At 43.2% G+C, this 14189-nt stretch overlaps 1 protein-coding gene and 1 non-coding gene across 2 annotated transcripts in view; both read left to right on the top strand.

The window, feature by feature from the left end:
• The window catches only part of LOC126428458 (phosphoserine aminotransferase), a 111823-nt gene that overhangs the window by 32313 nt on the left and 65321 nt on the right, over positions 1-14189 (top strand). The window lies entirely within an intron of this gene.
• Trnag-gcc (transfer RNA glycine (anticodon GCC)) lies at positions 12294-12364 on the top strand. Its single transcript has one exon. It is a non-coding gene; the product is annotated as a tRNA-Gly (tRNA).

Below are 14189 nucleotides of genomic sequence, written 5' to 3'. Positions count from 1 at the left end.
TTAATTAGGCAACGGCCATACAAGTATGTTTCTCACGCGCGTTTACGCCGCGATTCAAGCAACACGTGAGGCTCTGTGCTGGGCATACGGGCGCTTTTCTCACGCAGCGTCAAGCCCAGAAAAACCCTTGTCAGCAGTGCATCGCTACAAACTACGGTAATATTCACTGTGCGCGCTTATTGTTACTGTCGGTTAGGAGCGGAACTTCGTTAAATAAGAATGCTGTCCTTTCACTGTGTCATGTCCAATGGCGGCGATTAATGTATAAAAACAGGTGCAGTTTTTAATTAACGGGCGATCTTTACATACAGGTTCGCCAATAACTCTGTAAATATCGATGATTGATTAAAATTTGCGCGCGTTTTCATACATTGCAGTAAAGAGAACAGGACAATGCAGCACTTCACACTTGGAAAACATCACGAACAAATGGCATGGCACACAGAAAATGCACTTGAAAGTGGGAATAATTTCCCGAAAAGCGTCGTACAATATGTAAATAAAAAGAAAATCTGCAGGCTTTCGCCAACGATTTCCGATGGATCAAGTCAAATTTTACAGGTATCTAGGGACTGGGAATTCGATGCATTCTCTACATTTTGAGCTTCTTCTCCACCGATCTACGATAGGGACAAATGCACGTTCATAAGGAAGATGATAAAAGAGAACTATACGTAACCACCGACTAAAGAAAGGCGGAAGAATATCAGCAACCAAGTAGAGAAGACAGCAAACTTCCCTCACTGATTTTGATGTTGCTGAGCAACAGTCATACAATATTTTTTTAAAGGAACTCACCGCCATTTGACTATTTTATTGTTTATTTAAGTGCAACCCAGGTTTCAGCCTTTTACGCCATTTTGAAGTATTTGATTTTATGTCTTTAACATATACTGCAGGACGCTTAACATGCTGTCAAGCTTAAAGTTGGTCATAAATTAAGAAAATTAGTGGCTCCCCACGAAATTCCAGATGTGAAATCACAATCTTCTAACAGACCAGTAAGTAATCTCTCACTGCGTGGGACCCATAGATGGAAACCTCGTAAGAAGCGTCAAACCATGAAGATCAGGCAGCAAACATTGTAATTAGTGAGAGTAACTTTCCGTTGTACTAACGGCGATACCAGACAGAAATGATTGTTTCAGGTTCATAGACGTAGGGGCGTTTGGTCATCAAGGAGACTGTAATGTATTCAAAGCAACAGAATTAGGTAAAAAGTTTACAATCACACTTTGAATTTACCAGATGCAGCATCACTTTCAAACGATTCTTATGGACTGAAAATCCCTTACGTGTTTGTGGCTGACGGGGCTTTTTCAGTGAGTGACAACTTAATGAGACCATTCGCCGCAAAGAACTTGGCAAATAAACAAAAAGTGTTGAACTACATCACAAGCACGGCGTTACGTAGAATGTGCATGGCGCATCTTATGTAGTAAATGGACTATTTTTCATCGTCCAATCGATATTAATGTGAATGTAGCGGATACAGTGATACAAGCATGTTGCACACTTCACAGTTTTGGGGGGCACTGTGACGCATACAAGTTTGATGATAGGCTGACATGAAAAATGGAACGTATTCCTGCACATGGGGCAAGAGCAACTAAAGGTACGTCCACGCGATGCCTTTTTTAGTATTCAACTTTGCGCATGCTCATAAATTTCCGACAGCGGAACATACGTAATTTCCTGTAAATGGAGGCCGTAAGTAAAGCGCATTGTTACTCGCCATCGGTGGGAATCTTTGCACTTTTCAGGCGATGGCAGGTAGCTGTAGCCCTTATGTGTTTTGATTGTGTAGTGTGTTGAGGTTATGCTGTAAAGCGATTGATGTGCAATAATGTCTACTGACTCCAAAGGAAGCACGCATAAGCTTATAGATGATTACAGACAAAGAAAAAAAGTCGTGTAGAATCCTGCTTCTGAAGTTTGTTTAAATAAAAGTTCGAGATGTTGTCCTGAGCGCCGGCCGCGGTGGTCTAGTGGTTCTAGGCGCTCAGTCCGGAACCGCGCGACTGCTACGGTCGCAGGTTCGAATCCTGCCTCGGGCATGGATGTGTGTGATGCCCTTAGGTTAGTTAGGTTTAAGTAGTTCCAAGTTCTATGGGACTCATGACCTCAGAAGTTAAGTCCCATAGTGCTCAGAGCCATTTGAACCATTTTTTTGTTGTCCTGAGCGTCACGTATTAGATAAAAAGGCTCCGTTGATATTTCTGTAAAGAATAAGATACTGTAAGTTTCGAAATAGGAAAACTGAGAAGAATAAACCAAACTTTATGAAACGTGTATATGAAAACTGTGGGCGAATATTCATGCTATGCTTAAAAGCCCAACTGAGGAGCCTGACAACTGAACAAAAAGAGGTGTTGGGGTATGTATAGCTCCTGAACAGGCTACTAAAAGTAGAAATGGAGCACACTGATGATGCAAAATATACGAAAGTGAATAACAGAACTTCCGTTCTAGCGGATTCTGGCGTTTATGATTCCCAAATTTGTCGAGTCCGGGGATGTTAATCCTCATATCGTATTGCATGATTTATATACAAATGACGCACTGAAAGTCAAATTAACATTCACACAACCACTAAGAACCTCCCATAAGCACTTCTCAGTTTAAGAAATAATCACTTTTATTTTTATTCCTTTATTCGTGGTCCGTTGTTACAGTATGCAAAAGAATTGCATGAATATGGAACTAGTCATAATTATACACGAGAACGGTATTTATAGATGTTAATAGATATAAATTTTAATGTTGTATAGAAACAAAATACGCTAATAATTACGGGTTTAGGTATTTCCTACACTGAAACGAGGTGGAAAACAGTCAAGTAACAAATTACAATTATTCCACATTACAAATTTGATAAAACTGAAATGCTTTGTTTTGAAATGAGGAATAAATAATTCAAACGAGTATAAGTCGCCAGTTACTAGCTAACAAAGTTTTATTGCCAGCCTTACCGCTGCATTTCCCCAAGCAGAAAATCTAAAATCCCGTCATGACCTTCTTCTGAAATTTACATCTCTTTACATTTCTCGTACCTCTGTTCCTTATACAGGGTGGTCCATTCATCGTGACCGGGCCAAATATCTCACGAAATAAGGGTCAAACGAAAAAACTACAAAGAACGAAACTTGTCTAGCTTGAAGGGGGAAACCAGATAGCGCTATGGTTGGCCCGCTAAATGGCGCTGCCATAGGTCAAACGGATATCAACTGCGTTTTTTTTTTCAGTAGGAGCCCCAATTTTTTGTTACATATTCATGTAGTGCGTAAAGAAATATGAATGTTTTAGTTTGACCACTTTTTTCGCTTTGTGATAGATGACGCTGTAATAGTCACAAACATATGGCACACAATTTTAGACGAACAGTTGGTAACAGGTAGGTTTTTAAAATTAAAATACAGAACGTGGTAGGTACGTTTGAACATTTTATTTCGGTTGTTCCAATGTGATACATGTACATTTGTGAACTTATCATATCTGAAAAAGCATGCTGTTACAGCGTGATTACCTGTAAATACCACATTAATGCAATAAATGCTCAAAATGATGTCCGTCAACCTCAATGATTTGGCAATACGTGTAACGGTATTCCTCTCAACAGCGAGTAGTTCGCCTTCCGTAATGTTCGCACATGCATTGACAATACGCTGACGCATGTTAGGCGTTGTCGGTGGATCACCATAGCAAATCCGCGGACGTCAGATCCGGTGAACGTGCGGGCCATGGTATGGTGCTTCGACGACCAATCCACGTGTCATGAGATATGCTATTCAATACCGCTTCAACCGCACGCGAGCAATGTGCCTGACATCCATCATGTTGGAAGTACATCGCCATTCTGTCATGCAGTGGAACATCATGTAGTTACATCAGTAGAACATTACGAACGAAATCAGCATACATTGCACCATTTAGATTGCCATCGATAAAATGGGGGCCAATTATTCTTCCTCCCATAATGCCGCACTTTACATTAACCCGCCAAGGTCGATGATATTCCACTTGTCGCAGCTATCGTGGATTTTCCGTTGCCCAATAGTGCATATTATGCCGGTTTACGTTACCCCTTTTGGTGAATGACGCTTCGTCGCTAAATTGAACGCGTGCAAAAAATCTGTCATCGTCCCGTAATTTCTCTTGTGCTCAGTGGCAGAACTGTACACAACGTTCAAAGTCGTCGCCATGCAATTCCTGTTGCATAAAAATATGGTACGGGTGTAATCGATGTTGATGTAGCAATTTCAACACCGACGTTTTTGAGATTCCCGATTCTCGCGCAATTTGTCTGTTACTGGTGTGAGGTTTAGCCGCGACAGCAGCTAAAACACCTACTTGGGCATCATCATTTGTTGCAGGTCGTGGTTTACGTTTCACATGTGTCTGAACACTTCCTGTTTCCTTAAATAACGTAACTATCCGGCGAACGGCCCGGACAGTTGGATGATGTCGTCCAGGATACCGAGCAGCATCCATAGCACACGCCCGTTCGGCATTTTGATCACAATAGCCATACATCAACACGATATCGACCTTTTCCGAAATTGATAAATGGTCCATTTTAACACGGGTAATGTATCACGAAGCAAATACCGTCGGCACTGGCGGAATGTTTCGTGATACCACGTACTTATACGTTTGTGACTATAACAGCGCCATCTATCACAAAGCGAAACAAGTGGTCCAACTAAATCATTCATATATCTTTACGTACTACTCGAATATGTAATAAAAATGGGGGTTCCTATTTAAAAAAAACGCGGATGATATCCGATTGACCTACGGCAACGCCATCTAGCGGGCCAACCATAGCGCCATCCCCCTTCAAGCTAGACGAGTTTCGTTCTTTGTGGTTTTTTTCGTTTGATGCTTATTTCGTGAGATATTTGGTCCGGTCACTATCAATGGAGCACCCTGTATAAGTCACCATTTACTAGCTAACAAAATTTTATTGCCAGCCTTATCACTGCATTTTCCCAAGCAGAAAATCCAAAATCCCGTCATGACCTTCTCCTGAAATTTACAGACCAAACGTTGTCATCTCTTTACATCTCTCGTACCTCTGTTGCTTATATACTAGTTTACCTATAGTAGCTTTTGCGTTTTCTTTTTATGTCGCCTTTTCATCACAATAAACGCAACACAAGTTCCCAGGCAAAGAACGAGATTCACAGCAGACATGCGGAATGAGGCAACGTGTGGACACGAGAACATCCATGAATACATGCGTTCTTTTCAGAAATTTGTGTGCGCGCCCTTTTATTCGCGTGCGTCTGGGACTGCGCACGACGAAAGAAGCATCATGTGGACATACCTTAATAGCGGCAACAGTATCAGAGATCAGTTTACTGATACCGCTTGTTACTCTCAGGGATCTGTACCATGGTAAGCGCTCGAATGAGGACTAGTTTTTTTAGTCTGAAAACTGGCTCGTTGACTATTTATGAATGCATTTCAGTGTATACTGTTTGTAACTATTAATGTCCGGAGCTCGTGGTCTTGCGGTAGCGTTCTCGCTTCCTGCGTAGGGGGTCCCGGGTTCGATTCCCGGCGGGGTTAGGGATTTTCTCTGCCTTGTGATGACTGGGTGTTGTTGTGTCGTCTTCATCATCATTGACTCGCAAGTCGCCGAAGTAACTAAAAAGGACTTGCAATACGGCGGCGGCCGAACTTCCCCGCAGGGGGCCTCCCGGCCACCAATGCCATACGATCACTTCACACATAACTATTAATGAAATATTTACTTTCATTGCTCACCAAAATCTGATTTCTGCCTGTCATCCGTTCCATCCCCATTTTTCTCCCTGAATGCCCGCTGTAACTGCTCGCCATATTCTCACTTTTTATCTCTGGTTCCATGTGTTGCAGAGCCATGGTTGTATCTGCACTTCCGTAATCATTACTTCGGTGCCCAGACGCAGCATTTTCATAGTTTGTAGGATAAGCAAGACGGCTACAATGACAACTATGCGAGAGTGGTACAATCTGTCTACAAACTGAGCAGCAAGCTCCAGGCCCAGCTACGTCATAAGTGATACCTGCACACAGACTGCTCTCCACAAAGTGAAGGCCAGCACACATCTTTCCGGGCCCTGTCAGGACCGAACGCCTGGTTGACGAGTGACGGCTGTGCTCCTGCCTGTTCCTCTACGAACCGAGGCTCGTCAGCCTTCCCGCTGTTATACACACTACTGGCCATTAAAATTGCTACACCAAGAAGAAATCCAGATGATAAACGGGTATTCATTGGAGAAATATATTATACTAGAACTGACATGTGATTACGTTTTCACGCAATTTGGGTGCATAGGTCCTGAGAAAAAAGGTACCCAGAACAACATCCTCTGGCCGTAATAACGGCCTTGATACGACTGGGCATTGAGTCAAACAGAGCTTGGATGGCGTGTACAGGTACAGCTGCCCATGCAGCTTCAACACGATGCCACAGTTCATCGAGAGTAGTGACTGGCGTATTGTGACGAGTTACTCGGCCACCATTGACCAGACGTTTTTAGTTGGTGAGAGATCTGGAGAATGTGCTGCCCAGGGCAGCAGTCGAACATTTTCTGCATCCAGAAAGACAAGTACAGGAACTGCAACATGCGGTCGTGCATTATCCTCCTGAAATGTAGGGTTTCACAGGGATCAAGTGAAGGGTAGAGCCACGGGTCGTAACACATCTGAAATGTAACGTCCACTGTTCAAAGTGCCGTCAATGCGAACAAGAGGTGACTGAGATGTATAACCAATGGCACCCCATACCATCACGCCGGGTGATAAGCCAGTATGGCGATGACGAATACACGCTTCCAATGTGCGTCCACCGCGATGTCGCCAGACACGCATGGGACCATCATGATGCTGTAAACAGAACGTGGATTCATCCGAAAAAATGACGTTTTGCCATTCATGACCGCAGGCGCTCCTGTCTGTGATGCAGCGTCAAGGGTAACCGCAGCCACGGTCTCCGAGCTGATAGTTCGTGCTGCTGCAAACGTCGTCGAATAGTTCGTGCAGATGGTTGTTGTCTTGCAAACGTCCCCATCTGTTGGCTTAGGGATCGAGACGTGGCTGCACGATCCGTTACAGCTATGCGGATAAGATGCCTGTTATCTCGACTGCTAGTGACACGAGGCCGTTGGGATCCAGCACGGCATTCCGTATTACCCTCCTGAACCCACCGATTCCAAATTCTGCTAACAGTCATTGGATCTCGACCAACGCGAACAGCAATGTCGCGATACGATAAACCGCAATCGCGATAGGCTAGAATCCGATCTTTATCAAAGTCGGAAACGTGATGGTACGAATTGCCCTCCTTACACGAGGCATCACAACAACGTTTCACCAGGCAACGCCGGCCAACTGCTGTTTGTGTATGAGAAATCGGTTGGAAACTTTCCTCATGTCAGCACGTTGTAGGTGTCGCCAACGGCGTCAACCTTGTGTGAATGCTCTGAAAAGGTAATCATTTGCATATCACAGCATCTTCTTCCTGTCGGTTAAATTTCGCGTCTGTAGCACGTCATCTTCGTGGTGTAGCAATTTTAATGGCCAGTATTGTATGTACGCTAATTTCCGTAATAGTGAATTAGGACTTATACGGGGTGGAGCAAATAAAAGTGGTGGAGAGAAAACAGTTCCAGGAAAAAAAAAAAAAAAAAAAAAAAAAAAAAAAAAAAAAAAAAACAACAACAACAACAACAACAACAACAGAGGAAAGAAAATACAGTACTAACCCGACTATAGCAGATGTTGAAAGTGACCACTATTCGTCTCTTGGCACTTCTGGGTCCTGGCCAGCAAGTTGCTGAAGGCAGATCGAAAGTGGACCGCTGGAATTGCTGCACTCTCATCCGAAATGTTCTGCTGCAGTTCTTGAAGACTGTGAGGGTTGTTGCGATACATCTCCCCACGCCAAGTAATCGCACAGTGACAGATCGGGTGACCTGGGCGGCCAGCTAGGGCCGCGACCAGATTGACCCCTGCTAACAACTCTTGTCAGGCGTGAAGAATGTGATCCAAGATGCGGACGGCTGTGTGTGCAGTTGCTCCCTCCTGTCGGAAGTAACTGTAGGTCTCTTTTTCCTCCGTTAATGCTGCCACAAAATCGCCCAACCTTGCACTTGCTTTGGAGGAAGAAGTAAATGAAGCAAGGTCATAAAAAAGAAGAAATATTTGAATCCACAGTGCCTAGAAAACATGATCAATACAGGGAGAGCTTCGAACATTATTTCCTCAAGTCGTGGATGATGAGCTAACGTTTTATGAGTATTTTATGATGACGCAGTACAGGTGTCAGCTGGAGACAATTCCTGGAGACTGACAATTGCAGCCATAAAACGCCTTTTTTTATGTAGGTTCAGAAAAGAGTAAACAGAACTTAAACCAAAAAGAAATTACAAAAAACCTACGTATTTCGTGTATTAGTCTTTCCACATCCTTTTTGTACACAGGTCTTGCACAGGTGCACAGCCTACAACATAATCCTATCGGCGCGCCGTCGGTAACAGAACGAATTCCGCCCGGCACGATCTCGGGTCCATAACGTTCCTCGAGAACTGCCCTGCCATGTCCCGACCGCTACATTTATATTAATGGCATATTTCGTCCTAGCCAGCGGCCTTGTCGCAGTGGTAATACCTGTTCCTGTCAGATCACCGAAGTTAAGGGCTGTCGGGCTTGGCTAGGACTTGGATAGGTGACCGTCCGGTCTGCCGTGAGCTGTTGGCAAGCGTGGTTCACTTAGCCATTGTGAGGCCAATTGAGGAGCTACGTGACAGAAGTAGCGGCTCCGGTCATGAAAACTGACAACGGCCAGGGGAGCGGTGTGCTGACCTCATGCCCATCCAATCCGCATCCGGCGAAGCCTGTGGGCTGAGGATGACACGGTGGTCGGTCGGTTCCGTTGGGCCTTCAAGGCCTATTCAGATGGAGTTTTTTTTTTTAATTTTTTTTTTAGTTCGCCCTCGAACGTGCCCCCGCACGGACATGCCCCGGATATGTGTGATGATGCCCTTATACAGACTCTGCGGCAGCGGGTTTGTCAAATCAGAGGAAACGCACTGCGCAGACACATCTGGAGAGCGTTAATTTTTCACTGAACACTTTATGCTATATGAAATACAGTAACTAGTAACTAACGTAAATAATCATGTAAACTGATTCTTTCGTCGATTCTTGGTAAACAACAGTATAATAAATGAAAAGCAGTATACTGAGTTGATCCGTTTTTCGCTTACAAGGCCACCATCAGACTTTAAAGTTATACTGTTTCCAAATAAAACGGAATAGTCGCGTCACATTCATTCAGTTACAATAGTAGAATATTATTTAGAATTCTTGAGAGTATTTTCGTACTGTCGTTGCAACTACAAAAACTACGTGTTTTTTTTTTTCACTAGACACGTTTCACTTTATTGAGGTAAAGCATCATCAGTGGTGATGATTTCCTGTTGATTTCTCGCCTACATCGGGAAATGCCGTCTGCTAGCACAATGTTGATGTTTTTTCTTCTTTAGTCACAGATAGTTTCGGTCTTATTTTCCCGATGTAGGCGAGAAATCAAGCGGAAATCACTACGATGCTTTATCTCAATTGGTGAAAAAAAAAAAAAAAGAACACACACACACAGATTTTTTGTAGTTGCAACGACAGAACGGAAATACCTCAAGAATTGTAAGCCAAATGCGGACAATATGGCCACACAAGTGACATATTTAGAATGTTTCAGGAGATTGATATGCACAAATAGATAAATAAATAAACACCAACAGGAGATACTGAACATGTGCAAAGAACGGTAGCACCAATGAATGGTCACGGGTTTGTTTGACCGACGGTGAGATGTTAAACAATGTTACAAGAACTACTGAACACTAAGAAATGTAGGTATTACACTATGTGATCAAAAGTATGCGGACACCCCCAAAAACATACGTTTTTCATATTAGGTGCATTGTGCTGCTACCTACTGCCAGGTACTCCATACAGCGACCTCAGTAGTCATTACACATCGTGAGAGAGCAGAATGGGGCGCTCCCCGAAACTCACGGACTTCGAACCTGGTCAGGTGATTGGGTGCCACTTATCTCATACGTCTGTACGCGAGATTTCCTCACTCTTAAACATCCCTAGGTCCACTGTTTCCAATGAGATACTGAAGTGGAAATGTGAAGGGACACTTACAGGCCGACTTTGTCTGTTGACGAGGGTCGTAACGTATAATAGGCAGGCGTCTATCCAGACCGACACACAGGAATTCCAGATTGCATCAGGGTCCACTGCAAGTACTATGACAGCCAGGCGGTAGGTGAGAGAACTTAGATTTCATGGTCGAGCGGCTGCTCATAAGCCATACATCACGCCGGTAAAAGCCAAACGGCGCCTCCCTTGGTGTAAGGAGCGTGACTTAACAGTGAAAAGACGTTGTATGGAGTAACGAATCACGGTGCACAATGTGGCGATCCGATGGCAGGGTGTGGTTATGGCAAATGCCCGGTGAACGTCATCTGCCAGCGTGTGTAATGTCAACAGTAAAATTCGGAGGCGGTGATGTTACGGTGTGGTCGTGTTTTTCATGGAGGGGGGTTGCACCCCTTGTTGTTTTGCGTGACACTATCACAGCACAGGCCTACATTGATATTTTAAGCACATTTTTGCTTCCCACTGTTGAAGAGCAATTCGGGGATGGCGATTGCATCTTTCAACACGATCGAGCACCTGTTCATAATGCACTGCCTGTGGCGGAGCGGTTACACGACAATAGCATCCCTGTAATGGACTGGTCTGCACAGATTCCTCACCTGAAGCCTATAGAACACCTTCGGGATGTTTTGGAACGCCGAATTCGTGCCAGACCTCACCGACCGACATCGGTACCACCCCTCAGTGCAGCACTCCGTGAAGAATGGGCTGCAATTCCCCAAGAAACCTTCCAGCACCTGACTGAACGTATGCCTACGAGGGGGGAGGGCGCCACGAACTTGGAAGTCGTTTTCAGCCAAGTGTTCGGACACTTTTGATCACATAGTGTACTCTACAGCCTCCGCGCCCCATATACGAGAATGGAGGAACGAAATGACGTAGTGTCTAATGAGAAGGGTTTTTGTGAGAACTCCAGCCTCGAAACACAACATTTTATGTATACATCTTTATTCAGAAGAACCAATCCAATGCATCCGTTATTATATGTTTGGTGCGAAATGAAATGTATGTAGGGGGGTGGGGATTGGTTTATGTGGGTGAAAGGGATTCACGAGTCCTTCCAAACGTGTACTCGTGTAGGACGACTGCTCTCAAAGGCCCCATCACACACACGTAGAAGCCGTGTTGACGCGAATGTAGATCTCACAGAAGTTGTCGCTGCGAAAACAATTCGTACAACGCACCTATACAGAACAACTAACTGATGTCGTAATTTACATAATTTCATTCAGCGTTTGCATAGTTGCTCACTTTGAACATCAAATACATGTCAAAAAACGTTCGTACGTACGTTGAATAGTATTAGATTTTCGCACTTACTTAGTTTTCATATAGATGCGTACAATATGCTTAGGAAACGGAAATCAAAACATACATTGCGCGTAACACATTTTGTACTAACAAAATATGTCGTATCCTAACCTAAAGAGAGGAGACAGCAACGCCATTGCCGTTTAAGCAGCACGCATGCAATACGTTCAGAAATCAATTGTTTCTGATCATCAACTACATCGAGTCGAAAAGGGCGCTAAACAAAAAGTTTAATTTCAGTAAATAATTTACGGTGACGTCGAATTTAATTTCAGCTGTAGAGTACAAATAGTCGGTGTGTGTGTGTGTGTGTGTGTGTGTGTGTGTGTGTACAGAAGAGTTCAACACTAATTTGGTGGTTGTGTAATCGAGTAAAGTAGTGAACTGCCAAAACTGAAATAAGTAATGAGGACATCATTTTAAACGAAATTACATCACTTGCTCGATCGTACGATATCATTGGGGGGGGGGGGGGTGTTCGTTTTCGGTCTGTAACTGATGGTACTAAGTTATTAGACATTACTACACGTGTTGTTTATTTGTGGCAAACGCGAATACGTCACACCAGTATGAGAGGCCTAGTAAACACGCGGGCATCCGTATTCTGAACGACGTGGGAGAAGGGAAGATCAAGGTCATGGAATTGATAACGGCTTGTATTTTTCAAGAATGGATATCATATCTAAAGAACAAAATATTACGTCCTGTACAGATGTCATCACTCTTGTAGATAATTATTATCTTTGTTATTTCTCATCTAAGCATCGGTGGTTCAGTGGTAGAATGCTCGCCTGCCACGCGGGCGGCCCGGGTTCGATTCCCGGCCGATGCAAATGTTTTAACTGCGTTATTCATTTCTATGAAGTTAAATAAAATAAAGAGGAAGGTAGCGATGTCATTAGTGCTTATAAAAATTAGTAACAATATTCACGCATTGCGCCAGTCCGCTTTGTAAACAGACCATTATTATTGCAGGGAAAGTTATTCAACTATTGACACTACAAGTTGCAGAAAAGAGACAAGACTGCCTTTCAAGACGGAAATAACGTAAAACAACATAATCATTGTGCAACTGTGTAAAAAGTTTGCGCGGGATGCTTTCATTTCATGTGAACAAGGTGGCACTACTAAAATCATTGACATCTGTTACAATAGGAGTACAGTGAGCAGTGTTTATGTAGATATTTATCAAGAGTGTTTGATTGCAGATGGATGTTAGCGTGTTTGTGTGTTTTACAGTTATTTATAAGAGATGGTCAAATAAAAACGAGGCATTTGGGAAAAAAGTAACTAAACTGTTTATTTCGAAAATAATAGCCGTAACATTTAAATACATATGTGAGACAAGACGGTCAGTGCCACATGTCTTTCATCAGGATTCCAAAGCTATGGAAACAATATGGGGAGAGATTGGGACTGTGTGGAGCGAAGCGTTCTGTATCGAACGTTTTTCGTAATTATGAGCATAACTCTAAATGGCACAAAACGTGTGCCACAAAGTTAACTAATGGAGGGAAAAGGGGTAACATAAAGAACAACGGAACAGGAAACGAATATGGCTTGAAAAGTGATAAATCTACTTCACCTATATTTATACCTCCCCTTGTGGTGAGTGATGCTGATAGAATTAATTTTCTTCCTCACCCTTCTCCACTGCCACCAGACATATCAAGCTTTACTTATTTTGTCTTTGTATTGGTTATTGGAACTTAATAACTACTGTCTTTCGATAACAGTCTTTTGAGATGCCGTGTTCGTTGCCAAGTTTTTTTCTTGATTGAGTTTACGGTACTATAAACTAAGGTTACTGTGGCCCAATTTTTGCCTGTCTTTTTATATGTGGTAAGGAAAGAAAGGATAGTGACAGAGAGAAAATTCCAAAATTTTTGTTCCACTATTGTCAAAGACGCACCAGCATTAAGTAAGCTATTAAACAAAAAAGTATCACACCTGTTGCTGTGACAATATAAAAAGATTGGCTGATCTTACCCACACTCGGGGCTACTTTGACCCACCCTGTCATTTCTTGATGAAGCAGTAGTGATAAGATGTTGGGACGAATGGTTCAAATGGCTCTGAGCACTATGGGACGTAACATCTATGGTCATCAGTCCCCTAGAACTTAGAACTACTTAAACCTAAATAACCTAACGACATCACACACATCCATGCCCGAGGCAGGATTCGAACCTGCGACCGTAGCGGTCGCGCGGTTCCAGACTGTAGGGCCTAGAACCGCTCGGCCACTCCGGCCGGCACTCTTTGTCTCTTCCATACGGTTCACTATAGCACCTTCATCATTCACCAAGGTCCCAGTTCAGGAGAAGACTCCTTTGTCGTATAAATCTGTAGAATACTGCCCAACTTCTGATTTATCTTTCGGCATCTTGTAGTGCTGGACATCGTCTTGCACATCAGAGAAACATTCAGAGTCATCATCATATTCTGGAACCACTACATCGTCATTTTGGGGTTACTTTGACCCGGGCTAAGGTAATCCCATATTTTGTAAAAATGTGCACAATTTTACAAAAATGTTAAATATATTACTTAAATTGAATTTCAAGCAAATGATAGTTTCTCACCTTATTATCTAATCCTGACAGAATGCAAAATTACACTCACCATATTTTTAGCTTAACTGATGTGAATCCAGC

This window comes from Schistocerca serialis, chromosome 12, assembly GCF_023864345.2.
Source record: "Schistocerca serialis cubense isolate TAMUIC-IGC-003099 chromosome 12, iqSchSeri2.2, whole genome shotgun sequence".
NCBI classification, from domain to species: Eukaryota; Metazoa; Arthropoda; class Insecta; order Orthoptera; family Acrididae; genus Schistocerca; species Schistocerca serialis.
This window is presented reverse-complemented; position numbering and strand designations above follow the sequence as displayed.